Below are 5989 nucleotides of genomic sequence, written 5' to 3'. Positions count from 1 at the left end.
CTGTAGGTTCAAGTTCTTCCTGTGGATTTGTATATTCCTCGTCCGCCGAGCTGACGGGCGGTACTGTCGACTCACTGATTTGTTGATCGCTGGGAATGTCTCCCATGTTTTCCATCGTCATTCCTACAATCAAAAACGATCGAACAATAAAGAATGATAAACTGTCACTTATTGTAACCTTTGGTAGGGATCTTCTGGTTGGCTCGTTCTGTTTTGGGGGCAATTACGTACGCTTAGTAATCGAAGTCTCCCCCTTTAGTCGTCCTCCATGTTTAGACAGCTGTAACCCAACGACCTGCGCATCAACCACTGCGCATCTAGAAAACCACAATACGCGTGCGCAAATAATTTCCTCCAAGACGTCGTTTACCTTTCATTGTGGCCAACTTTACATAGGAAACAATTTCTATTTAGTTGTATTTTGGTCACCTTACGATACACTTGTCGCCGACTATATTTTTTCACCTTCTTATATTGAAGCGGTCCACTTGAATCAAAGTAGAGCAAAACTTTAATATTACATTGCCAAACCCTAATACCATTTCTTTTGTTTTCCTAAACATGCATACATTAAAGTTGGAAAAGTTTTATAGTAGAATGCTGGTCTCAAACGAATTCCAATTCATCAATTAAACGTTCAATATCAAGACAGACGACAGAGTTATAAGGCGAATTGATATGGCAAAATCATTTATTTAGTCTCTCCAGTGATAGCGGAACATGCTGAACAAACCGAAAAAGAATTTCTTTTAAAATTTCAAAAATTCAAGGATACTGCTTAACGTGTATGGACTTGAAACTTGGAATTCCGTGACATAACTTTTTGCGCTTCTTATAAGGTAAGAAGAGTCTTTTACGGAATGCGATAATAGTATGCGATCTTCGAAACTTTATATTTTAAAACTCAGTTCATAAAAACCTATTTTGACTTTAGGTAAGGTTACATTAAGTTTGGGAATTCTTTGAAGCCAGTAATAGACGTCGTTCCACAAGTATACGGGACATACGGAACATATAGCCTACGCGCTATTTGACTTTTTCAAAAATTACTTAAAAATACACGCAGTCTTAAAGATATTTGGAATTCAAAAATTCAAAACATTTTCCTATATATTCTCTATTATACGGAATATCGGCAGATGAAAGCAACTGGGTATGAAAATACTTTGTTAGCCGAATGGCCACCTGTTTTATTCATACAGCTGAAAATATACAAAAAACCATATACGCAAAGTAGATCAAAATTATTTCTAATTTAAAAGAAAATTTCATACCTAAAAATTATAAATCGCGAATCCCTTTAAAGAGATTTAGAAAAATTTCAACAATGTATGACACTTTGGTACAGTGGATATAATGAAGTATATTATCCGAAATTATATATGATATGCGAGAAATATCTTATATTTTATATTTTATGATGATATCTAACATTCTGTTATAACTCATAGTCGTTATCCGAAAATGCCGTATATTTAAAGAAATATTCAGCGATTTGTCCGATATTAAATTGTATATGATGAATTAAACGGCTTATATGGCACGTTTACATACATCGCGCTACGATTATGTATAAAAACATTTTGTTAAATTTAATATCAAAAAGTTATATTTGTTTTTGACATAAGCTGGTTTTGAAAATTCAATTGAATAATTCATTAATGTACATTTTTTTGTACAAAATAAATGTTCCCGTCCGGCGTTCTCATTTTGGCTCTTTGTCAAAAGTTTCACAGTTTTTCAAATTTTGAATTAGGCGTCAACCGATATCATTATCATTACTGTAAATTTCTGGCATATGGCTACCTGGTATTTTGGATTAATTACCTTTTCATTAACCCGTAAAAAACAGTGGCCCTTATCAAAATTACGTCTAATTGCCCTCCCGCTACTTGTTATACACCGACGCGTGCCCAAATCAACCGTGACGACAACTTCGACAACAATATGATAGATTTTACAAATTGCGACGACAATTATTACATGTCAATTACAGTAGCTTCAACTATTTTCCAATCTGCCTAACTTAGATCTAACAAAATTTGTTAAGTTTTACCTTTAAAAAAAGAAGTTTATATTTTTTATAAAGAATTGTTCATTTTATCAATGGTACCTCTGATACAAAAGTGGAAGAAAATGTCAAGAGTGAAGAAGTTCCTAAAAACTTCTATGTTGTCTGTTTACGGCCATATTTGATCAAATTAGCCCTGCAATTTTCGAATTGCACTGCAACTCCGATCTCCAAAAATTGCCATTTGAAAAATATTGACAACAATAGGCATACAGGTAAACTAGAATTACTTAAGGCATTGCGACTCTTAGGCTTACTTTTATTTTTATTTTTTTTTATGTTCACGCCATCAGTAAATTTGAGTTTTATCTTTAACATTTTTCTTAAAAATCTAAGATGAAATTTTATAAATTATTTTGTCCGAAAATATAGATAAAAGAAGGCGTTCCCTTTGTTTCTCTTTTACCTCATTAAATATTCATGAGGTAGTTTTATTGACGTCATCAGACTGATCAATACTGAATCAATTAACCAATCACAGCCATCGACACAAAAAGTGGGCCGCTTCAACATTTTCTTGATGGTAAACAAAAGACACGAGGTTTCTTAAGACAGTCTTTCTATATAATTCGAACAAGAAACACACCAAACAAATTAAATATTTGAAATCAATTGTTCAACAATCAATTTTCATCGATTTGTTTAATAAAATTTGTTTGTATACATTGATCGTTGATAGAAGGGACACGTGAAATCCAGCATGGCGTCGATTAGAGCATGTTCAACCAAAATATCCATAACTTGTGCCGATTCTTTCATCATATTTGATTTGAGGTAATTGTCTGCATCTCTCATGAATGGGCTAAGGTGGAAATATTGTAAATCTCTGTCTAACACTGTCCATTTACGAACCCTTTTGCCTTAATAGTGCCTTTTTGGGGGTCGGAAGTCCCCCGTCCTGTCATTGATTGAGAGGCGGGTATTGTGTTTATTGCTCAGTCGTGTATTGATCATTTTGGTCGATACATTTTATCAATGGAAATTCTTCAGGGAATCCAAATGTGAAGGAATTTTACTACAATTACTACAAAATCCTGTAATTGATATTCGATTTGTTGTAAGAGTCAATTATTCATCAGCTGTGATTTTTAATAAATTTATTAGATAAAAAATCAATGCAATTGAAAATGATGCAATTTTTGGAAATTTAGTTTCATATCTGGTACAGCAATAGCAACGAGCTGTTTAACTTGGCTGATTCTCAACCCTTGTCTTTTTTGACTCATGTCGTTAGTGAAAAACACTTATACTACTCTCAAGGCACCAGTATGAGTATGCTTACTATTGACAGTAATGGGCTGACAGCCCAGAATTTCCAACTGATGTTAATATGCTCATAGACCCTTAACAGGTCTAAAGAGCAGACATGTATGTTTTTGTAATTTAAACATTAGAACAATTTTCGAAAGTCCTATATGAAAAGAAATTTGTCGGTTTGCAGTCTCTCGTGACTCTGAAATTGCCACAACACTTCAAAACCTATATCCAACCCATACAATCATTAAAGTTTCTAAACAGTACTGATAATCTCTTTATGTTGATAAAATTATGAACATATCACTTTGAAATTTTCAGCCGAACTGTATAAAGCAAATTTCAACTTATATTTTAAGACTATCAGTTCTGAAGCAGATATTCCAATTTCTATAATTATATTTGGCAAAATTCATTTAAAGTGTGAGGATATTTCGTTATTTTGAAATTTATTAGGCATATCAATACAATATAGTCTTAAATATAGTCTACTCTTATAGAATGCGAACCCACGCTTGGTTCTCACATGCAAATAATACACACACAAGCGTAGTTGACAACCATTTTGAATTTCAAATTCCTTAAAATAGACGAATACTTTAGCAAACCTGAAAATCAAATTTAAAGCCATTTCTGTGCTGAAATATTGCAGCCTTTGCAAAATTCCACTTATTAAGTCGAGGTAGAGATTATAAATGGCTGTCAACTACATTTGTGGGTGTTATTTGCATGCAAGAATCATACGTAGTTTTGTATACTCTTATAGTAGAAGATGATTTGTACATTTTCTTAAACCTTTAACAATTAATGTTCTTTCAGAGATGTTGAAGAAGATCTGAAGGTAGATAAAGTACCACATATAGTAGAAATACTAAATGAAGGTGAAGCAAAAAAAGAAAAGTAAGTGATATTGTAAAATACAAACTGAAACCAGAATCTTTTCAGAAACAACACTATCAAGTTTTGTCACAATAACTTATATTATATTAATTTCATTTTGCGCAGTGAATTTTGGTTTCACAATAATGCTAATAAAAAGAGTAATCTTTGTTTTATGAATTCATTTGCTTCTATGTTTTCCCCCGAAAGTCAGATTTTCAAAAAATTATCATCTTTACGTTAAATTTCATATCTGCTTTGATATAAATATTGTAATTAAGTTTGTGCCCCCTTTAACATCATAGCAAACTTCAAAAACCAATTGAATAGTTTGGAACATGCAGATAAATTTGCTAAATGTGGTTGAATGTGAAGGAACTAAGCATCTACAGAATGCAGAATGTTGGCACTGACTTAGTAGTAATTGTAAATATAGTAAGAAAGAGAATAAATAGTAATGTATTGTAATTTGTATGTTTATATGTCAGTGTGGTTGATATCTATTGAGTTAGTTAAATCTCTAGAGTATTGATATTGATATACCATTGACCTTGTCAATATTCAATACTTCAATTTCTACATTCAATCTCCTTCAGATCTCCAGCAATTATCTTAATGAATAATATCTGTAGTTTTATCACAACCATGTATCTTTGACACTACATCTGTCATAGTTGTGATACATATTGTAATATGACATAAGTGTGTAGTGCAATATTGAAACATGCATTTCATGTTTACTTCAAGAAAAAAAGAAAAAAAATTCTAAAAAAAAATGTTGATCTGATAACAAGATTTTTAAAGTGATATTGTCATCTAGATATAGCAGAGAGAGCTCACTATCAGCTATCAATACACTTTCATGTTTTAAGCTGAGCATCGTCTAAATATAATAGAGAGAGAGCTCAATATCGGCTATCAATATACTTTCATGTTTAAAGCCTAACATCGTCTAAACATAGTAGAGAGAGCTCAGTATCAGTTATCAATACACTTTTATGTTTACAGCTGAATGTCGTCTAAATATAGCAGAGACAGTTCAATATCGGCTATCAATACACTTTCACGTTGCAGAACATTGTCTAAATATAGCAGAAATAGCTCGATATCAGCTATCAATAAACTTTCATGTTGCTGAACATTGTCTAAATATAGCAGAGAGAGCTCAATATCTGATATCACTACACTTTTACATTAAAAGCTGAATATCTTCAAAGTATAGTAGAGAAAGCTCAATATCAGCTATTAATACATTTTTATGTCTAAAGCTGAGTATTGTCTAAATATAGCAGAGAGAGCTCAATATCAGCTATCAATACACTTTCACGTCGTTGAACATGGCCTAAATATAGTAGAGAGAGCTCAATATCAGCTATCAATACACTTTCACGTCGTTGAACATGGTCTAAATATAGCAGAGACAGCTCAATATCAGCTATCAATGCACTTTCATGAATAAAGATGAGCATCGTGTAAATATAGCAGAGAGGGCTCAATACCAGCTATCAATACACTTTCACGTCGTTGAACATGGTCTAAATATAGCAGAGAAAGCCCTATATCAGCTATCAATACACTTTCACGTCGTTGAACATGGCCTAAATCTAGTAGAAAGAGAGCACAATATCAGCTATCAATACACTTTCACGTCGTTGAACATGGCCTAAATATAGTAGAGAGAGCTCAATATCAGCTATCAATACACTTTCACGTCGTTGAACATGGTCTAAATATAGCAGAGACAGCTCAATATCAGCTATCAATGCACTTTCATGAATAAAGATG

Source organism: Lottia gigantea, assembly GCF_000327385.1.
Source record: "Lottia gigantea unplaced genomic scaffold LOTGIsca_126, whole genome shotgun sequence".
NCBI classification, from domain to species: domain Eukaryota; kingdom Metazoa; phylum Mollusca; class Gastropoda; family Lottiidae; genus Lottia; species Lottia gigantea.
This window is presented reverse-complemented; position numbering follows the sequence as displayed.